Source organism: Mus musculus, chromosome 7 (genome assembly GCF_000001635.26).
Source record: "Mus musculus strain C57BL/6J chromosome 7, GRCm38.p6 C57BL/6J".
NCBI lineage: Eukaryota > Metazoa > Chordata > Mammalia > Rodentia > Muridae > Mus > Mus musculus.
The window spans coordinates 78,687,492-78,713,494 of record NC_000073.6 but is presented as its reverse complement, the minus strand read 5'-3'; the positions used below and the strand labels follow the sequence as shown (position 1 = coordinate 78,713,494).

The following is a 26,003-nucleotide window of genomic DNA, read 5'->3' as shown; positions in this document are numbered from 1 at the left end:
AGCAGTTGCTGTGCTGTCGGGAAACTCCCTCCTCTCTAGTGAAGTGTTTTTACCTCCTTTCTCCTTGGCCTAACACAATCTTGCTTTTGAGAGTCCCCTTGGGAGAAGAGAGCCAAGGAGCTTGGCAGTTTAAAAGCCCTGTAATTGCACTGTTGGTTTCTAGCAGAACCCTGGGCTTCCCAAGTTAAAGAAAGTTTACAAGGCCTCAAAAACAGCTCAAGTGCCAGTGGGCTTTGGAGATACTGTCCAGAGCAGGAGTGGGGGAGGAGGAGAAGGGGGAATAAAGATGCTTTATGTAACATCTTTAGGAGTCTCTAATCACTCTTCTCTAATGCCAGGAGAGGAGGCCTACCCAGACTTTAGGACAAGAGGTTTTAGGGATAGGATATTTAAAATAAATAGTAAAGTAAATTCTCTGGGGTTTGTGGATCTTCTTAGCTCAGTCAAAACTGTTTTCTATGTGTTTGCTGCGTGGTCCTTGTTCTAGGGGACAGGGTTACATCTCTGAGCCAATCAGGTCAAGTCCTTTCCATAGCTAAGCTTTTGCCAACCATTGGGTGATACAAATGAAGCACATAGATGAATGCATATATGGAATATGTCAGAAAGTAAGACATTGGAAAAAAGAATAAAGCAAAGTTGAAATGAAGTGAAGTGAAAACAAGTAAAGATGATGGTTAGGGTATCCCAGGGAGACTTTGTAGGAAGGAAACTTGTCCAGGAAGCCACAGAGAGGAAGGAATGAAGTAAAGAGTTGAGGGAGGGAGGGAAGGAAGGGGTGGAGCCCCAGGTTGCAAATGTGCTTTGCCTGTTCAAAGAATAGCTTCAGGCTTGGTGAGACTGGGGTTGGACATTAGGTGTGAGAGAAAGTGGGCGAAAGCAATGGGTTGGGGGAAGTCTGGACCTGATCCTGGGGGGCTTTGTGAAACAGGGGTAACAGTGAAGCCATGCCCCCTCTCTTCTTGCAGAACTGTAAAAGGGAGGCCAGAGGCTGAGAGCAAGGTGTGTTGGATTGGGAGAACTACTGGGAAGAACATGAAGAAGGCAGAGCAAAAGAAGAGGAAGCAATCCATGGTTATTTCAAAGAGAGGCAGAAATTTCTAGAAAAAACATGCCAGGGTTTCTGGTCAGCACTGAAGACCCTTTGAAGCTTGAAGTATTGAACTGAAAGGAACACAATAAATACAGTGATGCTTTTCTCTTTTAAGTGGCTAAGATGGGCCGGCCATGGTGTTAGGCAGTTTGTGGAGAGACATGGAAACATTGCTGTCCTCAGGTAGGCACCCTGTCCATTGTAAAGAGAACCAAGCCAAGCTTACAAGTAACAACAGACCAGACCAGTAGGAGGTCCTTCAGGGAAGAGGTGAGAGCATTTGTGAGCGGTGGGAGGGGCAGGGAACCCCAGCTATCCCCTCAAAGACATTAGAGTTGAAGACAAGTTGCCAAAGCTCCCTGAAATAGAAGTTTTCTATGTCCTGAAATAAGGATAATCCTTCAAATCCAATGAGACTTCAGTGGTGATCAAATAGGGAGGCAGCAGTGAGTTCTGAGTGGAGAAGGAATGTGACAAATGACAGCCACTGCAGCTGTGATTTAGGATGAGGGTTGGCAAATTAGGGCCCACAGGTCAAATTAGTTTCACGTCTATTTTTTCGTGGACTATGAGTTGAAGTTTTTTGTTTTTTGTTTTTTTACAACTTTCAATGCTTTGATGAAAATCCAAAAGAGGAATAATATTTCATGAAACATCAAAACTGCATGAAATTCAAATTTTAATGCCCATAAGTAAAGTTTTATTGAAACTTAGCTATGCTCTTTTGCTGACATGCTGTCTCTGGCTGCTTTTGCTCCACAACTGTAGAGTTTACTGTTTAGTTGTCACACAGACTGTATGCCCCAGAAAGCTTGGAATATTTACTGTATGGTCTTTTATTGAAAAAGTCTGCCAACCTCTAATTTAGTGGAAGGACGGAGCAAGCCAAAGGAGCACTGAGAACAATTTGCTTAGAGCCCAGTCTTGGTGCTGCTTGAGACGGTATGGTTGACCTCAAGTGAAGTCTTGAGGGAGGAGTAAGGTGAGCCTTAGTACTGAGGGAAATACTGGGGGCAAAGTGAACCCCAGGACCACAGACAGAGCTTCTGTGGAAGAGTAGTTTCTGCTGGGATCCAGGTTCTCGTTCTGTAGCAGAGCAAGAGAGGTGGAGGTGGGCAGTACTCTCCAGCAGTCCTTCCCAGATAAGGGCTATGCCTGAGCTTGGGTCCTTGACCTCGTTGCCTGGGAAACCAGATACATTAACCTTTAAAGAAAGATCTTAAGAGATAGGCAAAAAATCAGGGCCGGAGAATCTTTAGAGGAAAAGAGATAGTCAATGATGTTTTCAACTGGAGTCCCCATTTCCATGGTTGATGGTCCCTTTCTTTGGAGTTGTCTGCCTTTTCTTTCCTTTAGCAGCTCTGGCTGATGAGCTGATCTCTGACATTCCTCAACCCTCCAGATGTATCCGTGCTCTCCACTCTGCAGAAGACCCTGACTCTAGCCCCAAGGACACTGAGGTACCTTACCTGAACTCCCTTCAGCCTCTTGGTCTTTGTTTCTTTTCCATGGTTTCTTCATACTGCCCTCAAGGAAGAAAGGCCCAGACCAAGCCTTCCGCTGTGCTTTGATCTCTTCCCTTCTCAGTGCCCCCAGGCTCTTGCTATGTTGTTACGTGTCTTTCTTGTGTTCTCAGCCTTGTGTCCACTGGCATTTTCCCGGTTCCTCTTGTTGCGAAGGCGACTAATATTTAATGAGTTCCTATTATGGGCCAGCAGTCTACTAGGTGATTGTATATGCTGTTTCATTTGATTCTGACAACTGCCCTGAGGTAGGGTATTAGTCAGTCCTTTTAGTCACCACTGAAAGAGATCCAACTCACACTAGTTGAAACTGAAGAGGAAACTTATTGACTTTCATCATTGGGCAGTTCACCCATGAAATTCAGACATGGATAGACCCAGGCCCTTAACTGATGTCCTCAAGATCCTCTCAGGGTTTCACTCCTCTTATTCTGAATTGGCTTCCTTCTCAAATAGGTATGTAGTGTCAGAGATGGCTATAAATAGCCTTAGACTTGATTTTAACTTTTGTACTAATTCCTAAAGAAGGACATTCAACCACTTTCTGATTGAATTCAAGTCCTGCTCCAGATGGTACCCACTCTGGTACACCATTATTGGGCCAATAACCTTAGACAGGTCATAGTCCCTAAGGGAGAACATACTTCTCTTATTCTGTATTCTGTTAAATGGGCACAGAATTAAACTGACTCCCAATAGCTTACTGTTATACCCATAGATTAATTCATCTCTCAGTCCTCATCAGAGAAGCTCATCCTCAAATGGGTCCTTTACATCATACCTTTTCCTCTGAGGCTTAAGGAATTATTGTGGAAGAAGGGGCAAAAGGAATGTAAAGATCAGAAGTGGTGGATGGCTATGGGATACAACGCCTTCTAACAGGGCACGTACACATACGAACTCTCAGCAATTGTGACAGCATGCACAAGAACCATGCATGATCAAGCCAGCTCAAATCCCAAGATGAAAAGCAGAGATATGCACCAAGTCCCACAGCTCATGGAGGCCCCACTAGCAACTGACAGCTGCTAGGAGAGGGAGAATCCATTTCCTATGAGTATAGACCCTGGGAAGTTGACTACACAGTGGTCAACCACTACCCTGTGGCCACACAGTGGAAGGTCACACATCCAAGAATATGTGAACTTAATGGATTCAAAACAGTAAGTGAGTACATAAGTAAAAGAGGACACAAAGATGGGTGGGTAGGAAAGGAGAGGTGTGGATCTCCTCCATGAGGTTGCTTCTTGTTCTGTATTTGATCGCAGCACCAAGGAGAGTAACTAATAAGCCCCATTTCAACTATTTGCACTAGGAATGGGCATGGTGTGGACTTCCTAAAAGAAAATTATGATGTTGATGTTAGAAGATAAGAGACTTGTTCCTGAGTTGGCAAAAATGACAGTTGTCCACTAGAGGTAGGTGTTACTATCCTTATATTAGAAATGAAGAGATTGTACCCAAAAGAGGTCTGGTGTGTACCAGATTACATAACTACCACTCAGCAGAGATGCAGTTTCAACCCACGTTGAGATCTTTCTATATTCAACTTTGATTTCTAGGCTTGCCAAGGTGCTGCAGAAACTTCAGTTTGGTCACAGGGTAGCAGAAAACAGAGGGGAAAAATGTAAGAGAGGAAGCATTAACTTCAGAAGTAACCAGGGAGAGAAAAGCCATTGCATGGGGTCACCTCACGTGGAGCCAAGTGGCTATAACAAGTATATCAAGAAATTAGTATGGGAGATGTCTACAGGGAGTAGACAGACCTGGTCTGTTGATTTGTTTCAAGTAGCATTATTATTGGCTTGTGCATACATTGTTATAGTCAACCTTCAGGTCTGATAAGTGCTGCAGTATTGTACATAAGTCAAGTGAGTTCAGAGGCTAGTACTGAGAATACACATAAGCACTGGGGATCTGCAGAACACGTTCAGAGTAAGGGAGACCCAGAATCCCAAGAACAAAGCCTACATAAGCTGGTATTAGTTGGTAGAATACCATTTGACTAGGTATACGATTCACATCTGCTCAGGCTCTTCAAAACCAAGAACCCTGTGAGCAAGGCTATGACAGGTAAGAGAATTTGTCTAGGGACTAGTGTTCTCTTGATTTGATAAATACTGGGGAAAAGTTGTTCTCAGGAAAATTGGGGAGTAATTTTATGTGTGTATGGGGAGAATGGGCAGAGCAAGAACACACAGAAAGATGCCCATGTTGGAAGACTTTATCTGGGGCTTCTAGACTATAGTGTAAGGAGTGAAAGCTTTGATTTCTAGGCTTGCCAAGGTGCTGCAGAAACTTCAGTTTGGTCACAGGGTAGCAGAAAAAAGATTGAGTGGGGCTTCTGGGAATTAGAGAGTCATAGAAGACACTAAGCACAAGTTGGAGAGGCTGAGGAGGGGGCACATGGACCTAGAACTGAAGAATTGAAGAACTACGTATATCACCACCTCATGGTTCTGCTACTGATATCTTGAGAGACAGCGATGGGAGGCAAGCCACAGGTGACAGTGAGGACATCTGTAGAGATGTTACATAAGAGCTCTGCTTTGCCTCCACACCCCCAGTCATAGCCAGCTCTTCTGCACTTCCAATCTGAGATCCCGACATGCTTGCATGTTTGTTAAGTACAGAATGTCTTGGGCTCAGACCCTATGGGAGCACCAGAGGCCGTGCAGTCCTGACCTAGTAAGAACATTTCTATACACCATTCATCCTGTCCTCACTAGAGAAAAAAAAAAACCTTCTGACAGAACCCAAACCTGCCTCCTAGTAACCCCCACACAGCCCAGTTGGGATCATATTAGAGAAACCTGTGCCCCTTCCCAGGTTGGGGCTAATCTGGGAAACGTCTGTGATGCAAGCTTCCGTGAGCATGTGTGCAGGTTTGATGTGTGTCAGGTGACAATGTCTATTTGTTGTGGATGCAGGCAACCCGACTAGAGAGTAAAGAACAGCTATATTTATCTCCGCCTCTCAGGCCCAGGAGCTCCCGTGTCGTGCCAGCACTGGGAAAAAACAAATACACGGGGAGATGCCTTCTGCTATTGTGACAAGGATGTGAGATGTTCAGAAATTACTTTGTTAGACAAATGCTGCTCATAAACCCCATGCAACCAACATTCCTGGGAAGTCATCTCTGGTCTGGGGTTTCCATCACTGAAGGAATCCCAGCTCCCTAAAGCTAAGGTGTTCTCTGGGTTCCATGTATGGGCAATATGAGACAATATGGAGGGAGAGTGTCAAGCTTGCAGGGCAAAACTTCTGGACTTGACACTTGAATATGCTCCTTTCTAGTTGCATGCTCTTAAGCAAGTCATTGCAGCCCACCAGGCTGCAGCTTCTGATTCTTGTGCTTTATTTTGGGAAGGCTCTCAAGGAGACATTAACACCACAAAGGTTGGAGGGGCAAAGGAACATGGGTATTACCTGATCCCCGTCTATGGAAGCTGGGACCATCAAAGAACTGTTTCCCAGTAGACAACAGAAGTATGGCAGAGCGCAGGGACAGCAAACGTACCCTTATGCCAAGGACCAGAGAAGGAATGTTGAAATCTCTCAAGTCATGTGATCTCTGTGGCAATGATTTGGCTCTGCCACTCTTGTACAAAGTAGCCTTGGAGAATAACTGTGGGAGTGTGTGCAGTCAGCCATGTTTGGATAAAACTGCAGATGCTCTTTGGATTTTTTGAGACAGGGTCTCATTCTGCAGCCAAGTTGTTTTGGAATTCACTGTGTAGATCATGCTGGCCCTGAATCTATACTGATTCTTCTGCTCTAGCCTCCTGAATTCTGGGGTTATAGGCATGAGACATCATACTAGGGTGTTTTTCTCCTCCTCTTCCTACTCTTTCTCTTCTTTTTTTTTTCTTTTTCTTTCTATTGTTATTTTCAAACTCTTGAAAATGTCAAAGCCAGGGCTCAATATATAACTTAGTGGGAAAGTGCTTGTCTAGCATGCTCGAATCCCTTGGAGCTGAGAATAAAAAACAAGACAAGAAAAACCAACAAACACTTATCATTACAAACACCAACAAAAACTCCGACCCCAAGCAAAATAATATCAAAATCATCCTTAACTTTTGGGTTGTTGTTGGTCAGACATTTAGGCTGGATTTGGTCAATGATTTATATATACTATAGACTCACAAAGAGAAATAAACAAATGTCTACCTGGGGTATAAGGAAAGGCTTTGTCAAGGATGGTGGATCAGGTTCTGGGGGGCAGGGCAAAGGCCATCTTCTAAGCAGAAGGTCTGCAGTCCATGGCATGGGGACACGAATGTGAACTGTGAATTTTGAGAGAAGGAGGTAGGAGTGGGGAGCCCTCATATATCTCAAGGGCCACGTGGCTCTAGTGGTAGTTTCTTGACATTCAGGAAGCGTCACCTGATTACTGCAGAGGGACCAAGGAGGAGCTGTCCCAAGGAGGAGCTGTAGGAACAGTTGGTGAGAGGCTGAATGGAGGTATGAGCAGTGGAATGGAGTGAGAAGACGAGGACAGAGAAGAGGAGAGGCCACCAGTAAGGCCACAGATGCCTAGTGGAGTGACATTTATGGACCATCATATCTTGTGATGTCATGCCTTGTGATTGGCAGTGATTAGTAATGATGGAGTGAAGTATGGCTGGAAAGGGCTGCTCATTCCACTGGGCCAGGAGTTTTCTACACATCGCTTTGTTTTGTCCCACTGCCACACCATAGAAGGAGCTTATGGCTCTCACAGAAGTATAATCCAAGGTCAGAAAGGGCAAGCGATTGGCCTCAGGTTGAACAGCTGGCAGAGAGTATCTTTGATCTTGAGTTACACATTCTCTCTCAACTGTGTAGCCTGCTGAGGTTGTGAGCTTGAAAAGCGCAGAATCTGAGAGAGTTATGGGCCCCCTGGTCACAATGCAGCCTTCAGAGGAAAGCATAAAGGAGAGGGAGGGAAGGTTTGAGAAGGAGGCAGCTGGGAACGGGGAAAGAAGGGCTGAAGTCAAGGGAGGTGATGGTGGCTGTGATTGAGATGGTCTTTAAGCACAGAGGTGCTGTTTCTTGTCTGGTTATCCTTTCTGAGGACTGAGCCCCAGCCGAGGTCAGCTGAGTGGCTCTAGTTGAACATTAGGTTGCAATTCCAGAAAACCCACCTCTTTGATATGACAGCCAGAGAGTCCCTTCCCTAGCTTTAGTCCCACTCCTTTGTGCTGCTCAGAAGCATATCACTGCTGTCACTTGCCTCTGGTCATACAGATAGCAGGGGACCCCTAGCCACTACTGGACTCCAGTCTTCTTCAAGTCCACATTACACTATCTCTGACAAATGTCATTGGTACCCAACCCTGGTAGAACACCAGGTCTTTTTGCTGAGAAGGCACAATCCAGGAGAATGCATTCCTCAGTCGCCCAGCTGGGGCTCATCTCCTTCCAGATAGATCCATTCTGATGCCTGGGTAGTGTGGAGACCATGCAAGCTCCTGCAAGCTCAGGCACAGGTTTGGTGTGGAGGGCTGACCAGGTAGAAGGGAGAAGAAGGGGATTCTGATTTCTGATCAATGGTATGAAAAGGAGAACAAGCATTTATTGCTTCCTGCTCCTTGACCTTGGATGCAATGTGACTGCTTACCTCAAGTTCCTGCTGCTGCATCTTCTTCATCATGATGGATGGTTACCTCAAACTATGAGCCAAAACCAGCCCTTTTCTCTTTTATGTTTCTTCTGTTGGAGTATTTTATTTTTAAATCACAGCATCAGGAAGAGCAACGTAGGTAGGTGGTTTCTTCCTGTAAGTCTTGTCAGTAATTTCCAGGCTGTGGCTGAAAGCCACTGGCCACTCATAGATATACCACCCATCACAAGCCATTCATAAATACCTTCCTAAGCACCACCTAATCCCTACAACAATTCTGCTTTCTGGTGTCTTCATTTGGAGGATGCAGATGCTGGGGTTCAAGATCCCGTGTGATTGGTCAGGCCCACCCTTCTGGGAGTCTGTCTTAGGGTTATTTCTCCTATCAGGAAGGCAATCCTGTGTTTGGTAAAATGTTCACAAGCATCACGCAACTTCAAGTAGCTTTTCATGTAGCTTCTCCCAGGCTGGGGACCAGGTCCTTAGTTCTATGCTTCTTCTGACAATGCCCTGTTCTGTGCCATATCTTCAGGCATGTCTCATGGTGAATCAGGTACTCCTGGAGGGTAGAGCCTCTGCTTATTGTGTGCCAGAGCCTGGCATGAAGTAAGCACTCAACATTCACCTGGTTATGGCTCTCCCCTTCCCCATTTTTAACCCAAGTCATGTTGCTTTGGGGGTGGGCAGAGATGAAGTACTGCCAGAGTTCTTTTGGGCTCTCCTTCTCTTTAGGCATATTCGAGGAGAGTTACCATAGCTGACATTGAGAACTGAGAGCCAAGTCATTCTATTTGGAGCACCTATGTCTCAACTATATTCATTCCTATGCTGCATTTTTCTCATGGCCATGGAACACTGATGTTTCTCCTGGAGAGAAGGAAGGACACTGGTTTCTCAATCCCTGAAGGGTAACAGATGCTAATTCTCTGGTGCTAATTTCTTATCCTGGTCTTGCCTTACTGTTGCCTGAGACATTTGCACTTGGGGGCAATGCTCCTCTCTGTCTCAAGGTTCCGGAGATGCTGGTTCTTGGTAAATTATATTCTACCCCCACCAACTTTCCCTGCCCTATCTCCTTATCTGCTTCTGCTTATCTTTCTTCCAGATAATGCTTGCCACCCTGGCATGAAGGGTGCTGCTGGGATCTGGGGAGGCCTAGGCTTCCAAGTTCTCGCTCCTAGCAGGAGGGCACAGTGTTTGCTAATAGGTGTTAAATGGGAACATCAAATTTTAATCAGCCTCTTAATGGAGTCTGGGGACCTGCAGGGGTTCTCAAGTCCTGCATTATGCTGCTTGCTGGAGCCAAGCTGGATGCTGTGAGTGGAGAAGATGAAGTAGGTGGCTGCTGGAAGATGCTTGGGTTATGTGGTCAATCAACAACCCCCTGCATCCAAGACAAAGGGCGGCACAGTTCAAGTGGCTAGAGTTATCACTGTAATTGTGCATGTGACCTGTCCACTATTGGCTTCTTCTTGATGGAAACAAAATAAAAGGTGTGTGAATAGAGGACACCCCGGAATCAGGTGAGCCCTGTTCATATCCTAGAATTTTCGAGTTAATGAGATGACTGATATGATGACGTACTTTCATGGTGACCATCTGTGAACTACTTCTTCAGGAATCACCACCTATTTGATCAGGCTGTTGCCGTTCTTCCTGCTAAGAGGTAGAGTATATTTTCCTGCTTTTTGATCCTGGGATGGCTGGTGGCTTCTTTGACTACCAAATATGGCCTGGGGAGTCATGAAGTAACTCAAGAGTATAGGACTGGATAAGTCTTGCAGAATTTCTTTCCATTCTCTGCAATAAGGGACTGAGACCATGAAAGAATGCCCATGTGGCCTGAGAAATTCAGAGCCCACGTGGGGGAGTAGCCTGGTGCCACAGATAGCAGGGGTTCACCTGGTTCACCTGAAACCCCATCTCTGTGTGGGGTGATCTTGATGAGCTGGATACAGTCTCCAATGATCGTAGACATATAAGTGAACTCAGGAAAGGCCTTCAGAAGAATCCCATGCATGACTGTAAACCCACAGACCGTGAGAAATAAAACATCACTATTTCAAGGGACTGGATTTTGAGGTGCTTCGCTGCTTATTAATAACAGGTAACTGAAGTGCTCTGTTTCTGGGGGCCTGGGCTTCTTGGGAATGTTGGTGACTTTTCTTTCTGTTGAGAGGTGAGCCAATGAAGAGTGGCTGGGTAGTGCCTAGGATTCTCTAAGTCAGCACCGCGAGAGGGCTGGGAAAGAGATGAGGTCATTAGGAAGGGATTCAACGGCCACAGTGAGATGCAAGATCCTGCAGTGGGAGGGGAAGGAGAGGAGAGGGATGATGTGCAAGACTTTTCAGAGACAAAACAACGGGGACTTGATGAATGACTGCCACGAGCAAGAAGGGATGAGTCAGAGAGGACTTAGAGGTTGCCAGCTTGGGTAAGGGAGTAAACAAGGCAGCTGAGAAAGGGTGGAGCAAGCCTGAAGGTGAAGATGAACTAGCCTGATGACAGACAACGAGGCTTCTGGGTGTGAGAAGGAGCCATAGGACACAGTGGGTTGCATGAAGCCTGGCCAGACCTCCTGCTGTGAGGCTCACTGGAGCAGAGAGGCACTGTCACTTGGTGAACAAGACACAGGATGGTGAACATCAGGGAGCTGTCCTTGCATGGCTTCCTAAAGACCCTTCTACAAAGGGTTAGGTTGTCATGGCTTTATAAAGACCAACTCTACAAAGGGTTAGGCTGTTGGACATTCAGGGAGAAAATGTGGGTCCTCAAGTGAGCCCCGTATATCAGCAGATTCCATCGAGCTGCTGGTTATTTAAGATTTCAACCCATACCTTAATGTCAAAAAAGTTCAAATTGGGAGTGTGGAGGTAGCTTAGCTGGTAAAGCACTGGCCTTGCAAGCATAAGGACTGGAGTTTGATACCTAGAATGCACATAAAAATCTGGGCTTGTAATATCAGCAATCGAGAGATGACACCGGTAGATCTTTGGGCTGGATGACAGGCCAGTGAGAGACCCTGTCTCAAGAAAACAGAAGGTGACCAGTCCCAGTGCAGTGAGACCCACAGTTCACATACACACACCCCCTTTCCCCATATCTGCACACAAACATGCAAACACACAAATAATAACAGGCACATCTATAGCTCTCAATGCAGGTATGTAGGGCCCTCCAGGCTGAGGATTAACACATACCATCTCCTCTCATTTTCCACCTTTTTTTTTTTGGTGCATTCCAAGTTTTCTATAATGAACATTCAACATTTATTTTTATGTTTTCCTTTTGGTATATAATACTTTGAAAGAATTCAATACCTTTTGCCTTCCGTTTTTTTGGCATATAATACCTTGAAAAGAGAAAAACAAAGAAGTGAAACAAACATAAACAAGAAGATTAAGAGCTTAAGGCCCAGGGAATGGGATGGTGCTGCTCTCAGACACCAGGTCACTGCAACAAAGCAAAGTCAAGGGATGAAAGACATGGCACTGAACATGGCCAGTCTCCATCGGGGCTGCACCCCATGTCTCAGGTCTCCTGGAAGTCTAAGAGCAGCTGAACAAGTATGTTGCCTGCGGGAACAGGAGGGCAAATGAAACATGCCTTGGTGGACTTTGTGGGAAGGTTGTTATCTTAGGAACTGTATCTTTCTTTCTGGGGGTTGAATCTAGGGTCTGTGTTGGCTAGGCAAGCACTCTACAGCTGAACAATATCCCCAGCCAAGGGACTGAGTTTTGAACTGATTACAGTTGGGGTGACCATGTTAAGAACTTTAGCAGTCAGCAGATCAAGAGGGCCAGGTTCTAACTTGTAATCTTCAGCCAGAGAGAATGGCAGGCACCAACCAAGTCCTCAAGTCTTGTGACCAGGCTTGTAGGCATGGGGTCTGAGCTGGGGGAGGGCTTCTGGGGCAGTGTATGGAAGTGTAAAGCTTTGCTTAGGAAGGTGTGTGTGTGTGTGTGTGTGTGTGTGTGTGTGTGTGTGTGTGTGTGTGTGAGTGTGTGTGCCAAAGGTCATTCTACCATTTTCTTTAGACAAAGCATCTCAAATTGGGATTTGCCAAGTAGGTTAGGCTAGCTGGCACCGAGACCCAGGAGTTTGCTTGTTCCTGTCCACTCAGAGCTGAGACTGCAAGTGTGTGCTACCATGGCCAGCTTTTCACATGGGTGCTGGGGATCAAACTCAAGTCCTTGTGTTTGTAGGCAAAGCACTGTTGTTACTGAGCTGTTTCTCCAGCCCTGTTATAGGTTGAGCTGCAAGTTCTGGACAGTAAGGAGGAAAGAGAAAAGGCTAGGCCTAGAAATTAGGTAACTGTAGTGTTCTGAGAGTAGGGCCAGGTCTTAGAGAGGGAGGCCGAATCTTTTTTTTTTTTTTTTTTTTTTTTTTTTTTGATTTTCCGAGACAGGGTTTCTCTGTATAGCCCTGGCTGTCCTGGAACTCACTTAGTAGACCAGGCTGTCCTCGAACTCAGAAATCTGCCTGCCTCTGCCTCCGGAGTGCTGGGATAAAGGTGTGTGCCACCATGCCTGGCTGGGAGGCCAAATCTTAACAGCTTCCTAAGAGCACCTACCCCAGCTCACCATGTCACTTGGTACTTATTAGTGTACACTGGCTGTTTACATCCTATTGCTATGTGGAAAGAGCTGTTGTGACTGATACATTCCAGTCCTGCTCTGGATACTCAGGGTAGGTTAGAGCTGTTAGTGCTGGTAACTAATGAGAGCTGGGCAGACAGGCAAGTTTAACTAGGAGGAAGGATATGTTACCTAGGATCCCTCTTCAGTTGATAGGGATGTTGCCCCTGTTTCCCCTTGTCAGTACAAACAGAAAGCAGGAAATCCCCTCACCTCATTGCCTAGAAAGGGCCTTGTTCTTGGGGGGGGGGTGTCATAAGAGTTTTGGGAAGATAGCATCTCATGGCATGGGAGCTTGCTATAAAGAAAATGATGATATGAAGACTGAGTGTCCAGTATACCCCGGGAAAGACAGCATGCCATTTTCATTTTCCTGCCCATGTTCCCTGCTGGTCTGTTGTAAGTGGTGATCATGACTATGGAGAAGGGCAAGATTTGTTAATGCTCAGTGCCTATCAGGTTTCTTGTAAACATGTCATAGGTACCGTCTCTTTCATCCTCATAATCATTGTACTGTTCCTATTCTACAGAATAAGAAGGAAGTATTTGGAGGGTCAGCACCGCACATAGTGGTTCTGAAAGATATGCAGGGGAAGGTCTGTTCCAAAGGCCACACTATGCTATGTTCGTCAAATCTCTAGCATGCCGCACTTAGTAGGCACTCATAGTTGGAGTAAATGAAATCTTATTGAGATTCCTAATATGTATCTTAGGAACCAAGACTCGGGAGACACTGAAGTGCCAGCTGTGAATCAGGAAGACCTGATTTGGATCCCTAGCACCCACATGAATCCTGGGCATTGTGATGAGCGCTGACAATCAGTGCTATGGGGTAGGAGACAGGAGAACCCCTGGAGTTTTCTGGCCAATTAATCAAACAGAATGAGCGAGTCCTACATCTCAGTGAGATATACTGTCTCCAAAAATTATGAATTTGAAAGAGAGTGGGGAGGGGTGCATGGGAGGGTTTAGAGGGAGAAAAGAGAAGGGAAAAGCATAATTGTACTATAGTGTCTAAATAGACAGACAGACAGGCAGACAGACAGACAGACAGACAGACAGACAGACAGACAGATCAAGTAGATGGGTCCTGAGGAATGCTACCCAAAGTTGACTTTTGGTCTTTACAGACACATGTGCACAGGTAACATGTGCATGTATGCGTACCCACACACATGGGAACACGCTGTTCCCACATATAACACAATCCATTTAAAAATGAACTATCTCAAGAACTTGATCTCTTTTAAAAACATGTTTGGAATCTCTTGTTACTAGGAGGAAAATGGAAGGGGAGAGTGGGTAGGCTTTCAAGAGAGATCCAAAATTTCCATTTCTGTAGCTGGTGCAGCTTGCTGCCCTCTGATCCTAGCTCTGCTCCCACCGCCCTTCTGGCTTGGCCTCCTGGGTACTGAAGAGGACGGCAGGCCCACGGTGGCAAGCGGGAGCAGGGGCAGAGCAGAGATCAGTGCCCTTTTGCCGCTGGAGCCGGTGAGGCGGAGGCCAGACGAGCTGGAGCTGAATGCAATTTTTGTCAGTGTTCCCTTCCCGTCTATGAATGCAAATCCTGAATTACAAACCATCCGGATGACAAGCTGACATTTTAGCTCCAAACATTCTCCTATAATTAGCAGAATCTAATGCAATACAGGGAATGGCTCCATTTTACACACACATTATCGTAATGCCTTTAAATAAGATAATTGATTATGCCTCTGCATAAGAAAGTGAAATATTCGGTGTAATTAAAACCAGCATTCCAATCTTGGATCCCTGACAGGTGATCCACGTGTCAATTTATAAACTCTTAAGGCAGTGCTCACACCCACATTCCAATTTCTAAAGTTTGTCTTAAAAAAAAAAAACTTTAGAGAATTTGGCTTTCTGGCTTTCAGTTTTGGGTTTGGAAATTGGAGTGGGGGTGGCTACTGAATCCGGGGTATTTCCGTACTCCCTTGGAACTCCCTGACACCATCATAAACTGTCTCCCTATTAGAACACTCTTTCAGAGATGAGGAAGTTGAGGCTCAGGGAGGTGGCCCGATTGTGTGACTGAGCCTTGGACCATGATAATGTGTCTGCCTCACAGCTCTTGGAATTAGATTCTAATTTGAGCGTTTTGTTGCTAAAAGTGGGAGAAAGTGTGGTTTGGTGGACAGAAAGTAGGAGTGGGCTCACTAAATCTGGTTTCCATAATTTAAATCTTCCTGGAGCCTCAGTTTCTCAGTTGCTAGTGTGTTGTGCAAGTCGGCACAAAAATGAGAATATATGAAGTGAGAAATCTTAACAGACATCTTGTAGGTAGACCAGGGTGGTCTAGGGCAGGGGGGTAAGGTTAGGAGATTACTTGTATGGAGAGAGAAAAGTCAGATAAGGATGTGAAATTTTAGTCATTTTGAGACTTGAGGGTCCCCAGAGATGCTCATCCCTTTGGACCCCAGGATGAATGACTTTTGATATGTTGTGAAGCTGTTGAGACTTGTGAGGCAACTCTCTGACTTGCTAGAGCAGGGGATGGATGATGCTACAGATCTCTCAAATGGTGTTGGGTTGGCCCTGTGTGATCCTGCCTATTTCATATCTCTGCAAGGTATAGTCTGTGCATGTTTTGTGGGACAGCTGGTAGGTGTTGGTGAGTGATCTGGAATTGGGATGCTCAAGAGCTCCAGTTGGTTCCTTCTGAAGGGGCAAATGGGTGGTTTCACTCTTATTCCTATGAACCCACCCACAACTCTCTCAATAATTTTACTCACCCAAATCCCAGCTTCCTACAGATATGCTAACAATATACCTATGTAGGAAAACTTCTTCCCAGTATAGTTTGTGCTGGTGCTAGTATCCCATTGCTGCCATTACAAGTTGCCACAGACTTAGTGGCTTGAAATACATGTATTATGTTCATTTTATAAAGATCAGAAATCTGAACAAATCTTATTGGGCAACCTTAAGGTCTCATCAGAGCCCACTTTCCTCCTGGGATTCTAGAACAGAACAATTTCCATTTCTTCTACCAAGGTTCCATTTCTTTGCTATCTACAAAGCCAGCAAAGGTGGGTTGAGTCTTTCTCATGGTATATGACCTATCTGTGACTGTTCTGTTCCTTTTTAATCTCTCAGGGGCCCTTGACATTATACCAAACCTATTAGGATAATCCAAGAAGCTCTTCTCAAAATCCTCAACACAAGTACATCTTCAATGTCCACTGTGTCATTTAAAGTAACATATTGACCCCAGGGACTGGGGTATGGGCAACACTGGGAGCTCAGTGCTTTTATGCTTATTTTAGTACCCAATACCCAAGACTAATTGTAGTAGTGATTTCTTTCTAAATTACTTCAAAATTTAAACATGAGGCAATATTTCAAAAACTATATGAAATTATCCTATTTTAGGGTCTCTGATGAGGCTGTAGTCAAGGTGAGCTGGAGCTGTTATTAGCAGGTTTCAACACTAGGCTTACTGGGAAAAGATTGTCCTCCAAGCTCATGGACGTGGGCTCTGGTAATCCTTAGGCATTGTTGATCATTTGACTATTGTCTTAGTTACTTTTCTATTGCTGTGATATAACATCATGGCTAAGGCAACATAAAAAAGAAAGGGTTTTGTAGGGAAGTCTTGAGTTAGTGAAGTCCAGAGTGAATGTGTGTTGCTTGTACAGGTATGGCCATGTAGAGAACTCCAAGGCCTCTGATTCTTAGGAAGTTGGCATAGCTGTTACCTATATAGGCCAGGCCCAAGAGGGGGACAAAGGATCTCCTCTGGGGTCCCAGTACACTTATGAATGAGTGACCAATGTGTGCGAAGATTAAAAACTGTAGTTCCCTTCCTCCCCCAGGATGTTTACAGGCTAAGACCACTTACCTTACAGAGACCTTCTACTGGGACTAGCTACCCCATCCCATACTGTGCTGTAGCTCATAAACACACCGAGGTTCTGGGCTATGGAAGTAGCAGCTTCCACCGGATTCCAGCTTTCCTGGAATCCGTGTGTCTGTTTTTTATCTTCATTCTCTTTCCTTCCCTAGTCAGGTTTGCAGGACCCAGGCCACCTGAATTATGGTAGGGTTTATTGGGAGTGTAGTTTCAGAGGAATGAGTTTGTCACCATCATGGTGGGGAGGTATGACAACAAGCATTAGGTGTGTGAGCAGCTAGCTGAGAGTTCACATCTTGAACCTCAGTCACGAAGTTGCAAGAGAGGGCAACTGGAAGTGGCGGACATCTTTAAGCTCTCAAAGCTTACCCCCAGTGACATAGTTCCTCTAACTAGACCACACCTCTTAAAACTTCCCCAAGCAGGGCCACCAGCTGGGGACCAAGTATTCAAATACACAATGAGCCTTGAGGGTACACTCTCACTCAAAATACCATAGCTGGACATATTCATTTCTTGCCTCATCGGCAGCTCCATCTGTAGCAAACGCTGTGAGAACACACGTGAAGCAAAGTGGGGCCCCACAGTGGAAGCTGAAGCTTTTCCTATGAATCAGTATTAGGAGAGACATAGCCTCACATCTTTCATGTTGTTCGTTAGAAGTGAATCACTAAATCTAGCCCACATTCAGGGAGATGGGGTTATGTAGAGTATGACTACCAGAAATATGAATCAAATTCTTGGGCCTTGCCACAGTTTTAATGTGTCTTCTAAATGTTAATATGTTGCATACTTAATCTGAAATATTATACATTCATAATATTTGGAGGTGGGTCCTTTGGGAGTTAATTAAGAGAGGTCATAAAGGTGGGAATCCCATGGTGGCATTAATGACTACTAAGGAGAGAGATCCAAGATAGCTCATTTGTTCTGTCTTATCATAGGCTGCCCATCACAATGTCTGTAAAACTTTCTTCATTCTATGCTAGCAACTTTCAAATTAAAATTAGAATAATCTGCAAGGTGTAGTAAAACCCTAATCTTAGTCCCCAAGCCTGTGTGTTCTTATTTAGTTGAGCTGGAGTAGAACTTGTGTGTTTTCACAGTTTTCAGCCTCAAACGGTGGTTCTGACTTACATCAGACCTCAAGAAACTGATTTAAAGCGTTTGATGATATCTAAAAGAGGGGGGCAGGAGACATCATGGAATATTTTGACTACCGAGTATTCTAGATGAGGAGATGAGGGTAGTGATGGTGACAATTATGGCATCAACTATAGGAGAGTTGTTGTTTATGTGAGTACTTAATTCTTGGCAGGCACTGTGCTAAGTTACTTATCTCCAGAGCCTCAGCCTCTTCATCTGCAAAAGGGGCGGGGGACACTCACTGGGAGGTTAGATAATGGGTGCCAAATACAGTTAAATATATAGATAGAATATGTTCTGGTGTTCTGAAGTACCAAAAAAAGGGACAAAAGTTCTTGTTATATATTTAATGAAGATATAGATGAGAGACATCTGAAAACTAATGACTTGTGATTTGATCAGTGTGTGCTATATGCATGGGTTGAAATACCACATTGACACCATTCATAAGTGCAATCAATACATACTAATTAATGAAAGATTTGTAAAAAGGAATAAAGTAGTATCCAACAGAGGGGTGATTATGAGGTCCAAAAGATTTAAGTTTGTGTAATTTTCAGAACCAACTGTGGCACCTGCTAAGTTTGTGACTTACATCACCTTTTCTGATCCTGGCCATTTCTGCACGCAATCATAGGGCCTGAGACACAAGGAGGCTGCGGTCACAACCACCCAATGCACTGGTATCCTGGAACTGCCAGAAAGGCTAAGTGGACCCAGAAATGCCAGTGGAGGATATAGTGTAGTGACCACAACATGATGGACTACATTGTACTACTCTTACATTGCCTGGGTTGGGGTGAGGCTGGCTGTATGGTACCCAAGTCTTCCATTAAGAGGATCAGAGCAGTGTCTTAAGCCAAGAGTGGTGACTCTGAGATATTTTGACCTGTGTTTAGAAATGGGTCTATTCTCTGTAGAGGGACTGTTGAGGGTACACGAGGCTGTTCCTTTCAGTTTTCATTCATTTCTTTTCAATGACAACTGAGCTAGGTGGACAATTATTCCCAGAATTCTCTCACCATGAGGGCATCTCTAGTCCTGCCCAACAGCTTTGCCTGTAGCTAAGATGTGGGCAGATTTTTGGCCTCACCTGTTTAAGCCACAACTTCATTCTTTTGGTACAGTGTGTATTGTCTCTTCCAGTAGCTTTAAAGGAGCAATAGCAAGGGCTGGCGATTCAACTCAATGCCATCTACTCTGTTCTGTCACTACCAGGGAAACTGAGGCAGAGCATAGGGCCTTCTCTGCTGGGTGATGGTATCTCACAATTCTTGGAAGCTTCAGTCCAATGAGAATGATCATGAATTCATTTGTATGGGACTTCCTTGAAGGTGAAAGCAGCTGTATATTGTGTGTAGCTGTATACCCATACTCTGAACTTTGGCATTTGGGATTTTAGACTTTATTTTTAATTATGTGTGTATGTATGTTTACATGCACACTTGCATGTGTGCACTCAGTCAGGTGCTTATGGAGGCCAGAAAACAGGTTTGATTTTTCTGGAATTGGAGTTTACAGGTGTTGTGATCTGCTTTTCATGGATGCTGGGAACTATAGGGAGTACTGTAGGCATAAACTTTTTTCAACTTACTTTAATAAGGTTTCAACCTCTTCCTCTACCCCACCACCTACCTGAGGTAGTGGAAGAGAAAAGTTATTAGGGTATGGGGGGAAGTAGATCTGTTTAGAAATAGTTCTTTGAGGTTGAGTCTAATCTTCATTGTTAGGATATCATAGTTCAGTCCAGTAGCAAACACCACATATGAACCAGCAGCTGCAGTCCAGTCTACTTGGCAGTCACCACATACAAACCAGTAAGGGCAGTTCAATCCAGAAGAAAGCACAAGGCTTGCCAACTGGCCTGAGGCTGTGGAAGTGGCAAGAAGACACAAGAAGCAGCAGGAACCTCATGAGAAGTTCTTTGGGGGAGTTTTTCTTTTTTCTTTTCTTTTTCTTTTTTTATTATTGGGTATTTATTTCATTTACATTTCCAATGCTATCCCAAAAGTCCCCCCACCCTCCCACACCCACTCTCCCACCCACCCACTCTGCGGGAGTTTTTCTTTATGAAGTTGGCAGAAGCTGAGCTCAGGAACACAATGTAAGGCAAACCAATACATGCATGCTGTCAGTGAAGAGTAGCTAGGTAGAGCTCGAGTTCCTATTGTCTGTGGGGTCATATTTATATTCCTTCTAGACATTATACATCCCTTTTCATATCTACTTTAGCAAGACATCCTTTTAGCTGTGTGCCCCAGCAAAGATATCATTTGACATAACTGACTTTCCAAAGAAACCAGAAGTTTACACTTCAAGGTACAGAGGTCTTTGTACTTACTTGGGGAACCACAATGTTAGAAACACAGGGTTTTCTCTTCAAAGGGAGAGAGGCATAATCTGTATTCTACCCAGAAGACTGGGAGCAGATGTGGTTAATAGCCTGGTAACCTTTGTGCTATTTCTGTGGCCACAATGAATCTTCCCCCAGTTCCTGAGCTCATTTCTCAGTTAATGTATAGAACCAATCTTTATGAAAGTTGTCACATGTACTTTACAAAGTAGTAGTCTTATGTAGGAGTAGTCTTTGATGTAGCCTTGTCTTAAGCTTTGTTTTCTGCATAGGATTGAGTTAACTATCATCAGGAAACTTTATTCCAAATTATGCTGTGCTAAAATAAACTACTCAGGGTCAGAATCAACACCAGCGACTGAGTCATTTTGAAATGGACTGCCTTCTTGCCTCCTGCAGACTGTTATTCTGTTGGTCATGATGTTTGAGGAGACTCCTGCAGGGAACCACATTCATGTTCTCCGCAAAAGCAGTGTGTGTGCTTACCTTCCCTCTAGTAGACACCACATTTGAGATCTTAAACTTCTTTTGAAAGCAATTCCAATCAAGGGAAGGCCCCATGTCCTTAACCTTCTCTGTGGCTAGAGATGGCCCTCTGGCAATAGGATCTCAGATATTTGGTGCTCACCTCTAAGTGCACACTCCTCTGTCATTCCATGGAGAGTCTAGCCTAAAAGCTAAAAACAACATCCTCTCCATCACTCTGTGCTTTGCAGCTGAGAAGGCTCGAGTATCTTGTCTGCTTTGTCCAAGGTCCCTTCAAATGGTAAGTGGCTAGATTCATACACAGGTCTCTTGTTCCAAGCCAATGGCTCCTTTCACTTCACAACCCCATTAATGGAGCTGTTTCCATTTCTTTGATGCTGGAAGAGAATCTTGGACATTCGAGTTGCAGAAGCAAAAGTGATGCCAGGGAAGTGATTTAGCCCAACTCTCTCATTTTGCAGAGGAAGGAACTCAATTCCCAAGTAAGAGTGGCTTAGTAGCTCATGACCTGTCTCTACCCTACAACTTCCTTTTTTTCCTTGAGACAAGGTTTTACTATGTAGCCCTGGCTGTCCTGGAATTTACAGTATAGACAAAGCTAGCCTTGAACTCACAGAGATCTGCCTGCCTCTGCCTCCCCTGTACTAGAACTGAAGATGTGCCTACCACACCTAGCTTATTTTACTTTAATTATATTCACATGAGTGTAGGTGCCCACACAGGCCAGAAGAGGTTGTTGAACCAATTGGAGCTTATAGGCAGTTTATGAGCCTTACAATGTGTATGCTGGGAACTGAACAATGGCTCTGTGAAAAGAGCACATGGAGTACATGTAATTATCTGCTGAGCCATCGCCCTAGTTCCACACAAGCTCTTTCAAGTTCTACTTCCTCCCCCCAAGTAGTTCAAGCCATGACAATATTTTCCTTATTTCTGTCCAGTTGGTTGCTGTCTGTGGACATCTCATCCTTGTTTCATAGCATCACCACCTAGACACTTCTCTGATCATCTTGTCTCTTGCAGGCTAGGTTTTGTGTTTTCTACTCATGTGATATACTGGACCTTATTGCCTTTAGGATATTACCATGTACATTGCTAATAGCTGGTTGACTCATTCCAGAGCTTCCCACCTATAAGGAGAGAAATAGAGTTTGTTTTAGTTTTTGTTCCCTAGTACTAGGTATCAGGAGATGTTTGTGGATAGAAAGAAGAGAAGAGGAGAGAGAAAGAAGAGCTTCCCAGCATGGCTCTCCACCACTGTGGCAGCTCTCTTGCAGATGTTGCCAGTGGTGGAGAGTCCTGGGGGCTTCTGTTCAGTTGGGGTCTTCAGAGCACAGAGAGATCTTCTGGTTGCTTTTCTGGGGCCAGCCCCGTGTCTTCTGAGCTCTTCTTATTCTTCCTAGCAGTCCCCGGAAGAGGGAAAGGAGCAGGATTGAGGGGGAGAGAAACAGATTGAGGGGGAGAGAAGAGAGGAGGCTGTGCTGCTCCAAAGCAGGGGAAGAGCACTTAAAAAATGTCACTTAGAATCCCTGAAAGAATAAGCTGTAAAAACAACCACCCATTCTCTGCTGGATGACGCAAGTCAAAGAGAAACGCAATGCAATTAGTCACTGGTTCCAAGTAGGAGGCGGGTGGTGGGGGAGGGAGACAGAACTGGAGAATGGTGAAGGGCTGGGGGACTTGGAGGGGCCTCCCCCACAAGCTCTGCATTCTTACCTCTTAACACCCCCATCACTCCAGGGAAATGCCATTTCATTTTTTTCATCCCCCATTTACTGGTCAGAGCCTCTTTCCTGAGAAGTGGCATCTCCCATCTTTGCCAGCATAGTAAGGTTCGTAAGTCTAGAGCCAGGGAGAACAGCCTTAAGTACCTGGAAACTCTGACTAAGGCAAGGAGGAGGCTGGGAGAATAGGGAGAGCATGAGAGTCTAAAGTGGGAAACTCTTGACCCTGGGGTCTCTGTTGCTTCCATTTCCAGCCCCCAACTTCTTGCCCACTTTGGTATAAAAGGGAATGTACCAGACTCTGGTTTCATGGTCCTCACAGCTTAGGTGGAAGATGGTAAATCAAGAAGCAAATTTATTAGACATATAAGTTCCTGGGCTCTGCCCAGACCTCCCAGATTAAAGCCTTATTTTAGGGCCTAAGGGGTCAGGCTTTTGATAAGACTTCCATACTATTTCATTTTGTGTGGAAGTTTGAGACCCAAGTCTGAAGCACTCAGATCCCAGCTGTGTCTGTAGGAAGGTCCTTCCTTTGATTATTTTTGGAAAAATTCTGAGATGTTCCTCATCAGCAGTAGATGTGACTGGAGGAGAGGAAACAATTCATAATTTCCATGACCTCTCCTGGTTAAAAGAACCCGTGGCCAAAAATCAGCAATTGCTTCTTCAGCTTTGATTTTCCAGTTGTGATGTTTAAGAGGGTCTCTTTCTAGTTGGCCACATATATCAGAGTCATGAAAGGTCCACAAGTTGTGACAAATTGGAACAGCATTTGCCTGGACATCTCTTTCAGATGAGCCTTCCCCTCTGTGCTAATCAATGGGCATCTTAACCATTTTTCCTGAGTGCAGAGACCAGCAGACTGGACAGGAGCAACAACTGGAAATTCCACAGCTATCTGCTTTCCACTCTGCATCTGTCATAGCAATCACCAGGACAGCCACCCTTGGGTCATCGTGGTCTGTCACAGCAGCATTCCTGCTTGCACCTCTCACCTTGGGGTGCATTTCCCAACAGTTCAGGCAGCATGGATCCCTTTGTTCTTAAGGAGTTGCTTATGGGTCTGGAAAGAGGGACACTAGAAAGTCACAGGTACCACAGAACCAAAACCCTCCATCTAGATGCCACCAGGTTGATTGCTGAAGGTGAAATACTTCTCATTTGGGCCAGAGTCTTAGGCCACCATGAGTAAGGACAGAGTAGTGGAACCCTGCTTCATGGCTTACGGGATGCTGTGATCTAGGTATTGGAGATACAGATGTGGAGGCTGGAAATGTCACCAGATGTTTTCTTCACATTACAGAAAGGCTATTATCGTGTTACATCTCACTCTGTTGCCTTAGACCTTTCACATCCACAGCAGAGTAGGTCACAGTGCATGATGATGGATAAAATATACTTGGTTTTATGGAAATGATCTCTGTGTCCCATGTAAAAGATGTGATGAAGTCCCTTCAGCTCTAAGAGTCAACAGTTTCCACACATGCAAAGTGGCTAGTGGTATCAACTTCATGGGTCAGCTGTGGGAGTCAGTTAGATGATGATGATGATGGTGGTGGTGGTGGTGGTGGTGGTGGTGGTGGTGGTGATGGTGGTGTGTGTGTGTGTGTGTGTGTGTGTGTGTGTGAGTGTGTGTATGTGTGTGTTTGTGTTTGTGATCACTGAGGCATGGCACATGATATCTCCCATCAAAGGACAGCATAGTACAGTGGGAAAAAAACCCCTCTGGATCTCAGGGTGAGACAGTCACAGGTACTGTTTTAGTCAGGCTTCTCCAGATGAACAGAATTTACAGAATAAATGTATATATGTATCATCTATCTAAATCTATCTATCTATCTATCTATCTATCTATCTATCTATCTATCTATCTATCTATCTATCTATCTATCTATCATCTAGCTATATATTATCTATCATCTATCTATCTGTCTGTCTATCTATCTATTTGCCTGCCTGTCTATCTACCAATCATCTGTCATCTATAGAAAGGAGATTTATTAGAATGGCTTACAGGCTGTGGCCCAGTTAGTCCAACAATGGCTGTCAACCAACAGATGGTCCTAGAATCAGTATCTGTTCAGTTATTCCATGAAGTTGGCTGTCTCAGCTCCTCTTTAGTATACATCAGAATTCCAAAGAAGTAGGCTCAAGCAAGCAGGTAAAGAGCAGAAGCTTCCTTCTTCCATGGCCTTTATATAGGCTGCCAGCAGAAGGCTTGGCCCAGATTTAAGATGTGTCTTCCTGCTTCAAATATCCAGATTAAAAGTGTATCTTCCCATTTTGAATGATTTAATTAAGAGAAAAATCCCTCATATGTGTGCCCAGTCATTTAGGTTTTATCTCATTTCAGGTGTAGTCAAGTTGACAACAAAGAATAGCCATCACAAGTACAAATTCCCATTTTCCTACTACCTTTCCCAGCAGCATGACCTTAGGAAAATGCTCAGTACAGAGCCTCATTTTCTCATCCAAACTAAGCTAAAAGAATATCCACATGCATTCATTTTCCATCACTGCTGTGATGGTTTGCCATAAATGTAATGACTTAAAACAGCACAGAGTTCTTCTCTGACAGCTCTTCAGATCAGTAGTTTGAATGTTAGGGCTTGGGAGATGTTTCTGTGGTTAAGAGCATGTTCTCTGAAATCATGAAGACCAGTGTTTGGATCCTAGCACCTACATACCAAGCTGGTAGGCAACCTCAGCAGACATCTGTAACCCAAGATCTGAGGGATATGGAGACAGAAGGATTGCTGAGATCAACTGACCTTTCACCTGGTGGAGCTTCAAGTACAGAAAGATACCCTGTCTCACAGGAAGAAGTGAGGAATGATGGGAGAGGAAGCCTAAAGCCTCTTCTGGCCTCTGTGTGCACACATACAGGTGTGCACATCTGCACACGTGGGTGCACATACACTGACACAGACACACACAGATGAGTGTGTGCATGTACGTATACATGCAAAGTAAACAGATTCAAGTCAAACTGAAGAAATCTGAAAGGGATCAGACTTGGGTCAAGTGTCTGTGTAGACAGGGCTGTGTTTCTTTCTAGAGGCTCTAGGGAGAGTCTCTTTTATTGCCTTTCCTGGCTCTTCTTGATGAGCTTAGCGTCCTTTCCTTCTTCAGGTCAACCATGGCTGATTTCATCTTTGTTACATATCGGGATACCTTTCTTCCTTGTATTTTCCTCTTTAAGTGCCCACCCCCCCCAACCATTGGATCATTCCCTGCAACCCAGGATGATTTTTTAAATATTATCTAATTGCTAACCTTGATTCCACACACAAGTTTTATTTTTCTTTCCATGTCACAAAACATACTCACAGGTGCCGGGGCTTAGCTTGTAAACATCTTCAGGGTCATTATTCTGCCTGCCATCCTTCCTCAGAGTCTTGTTGGAAAGATTAATGAGACAATGTATGTAACCTTTACTGCTCAAACGTACAGAAACTCCTCATTTACTTTATCAGGTTTATTCCAATGAGGCCATCATAAATCAAAAAGGTGCTGAATATGCCCTAAGATGCTGCATAGGGCAGTCATAGTAGCTCAG

At 44.6% G+C, this 26,003-nt stretch overlaps 1 long non-coding RNA gene across 1 annotated transcript in view; it reads left to right on the top strand.

The window, feature by feature from the left end:
• Window positions 1–26,003, top strand: part of E430016F16Rik (RIKEN cDNA E430016F16 gene) — a 137,155-nt gene that overhangs the window by 4,726 nt on the left and 106,426 nt on the right. The window contains exons 3-5 of the long non-coding RNA NR_015542.2: window positions 969–1,276; window positions 2,496–2,553; window positions 3,932–4,034. This is a non-coding gene — a long non-coding RNA (RIKEN cDNA E430016F16 gene). The remainder of the gene's footprint in view (window positions 1–968; window positions 1,277–2,495; window positions 2,554–3,931; window positions 4,035–26,003) is intronic.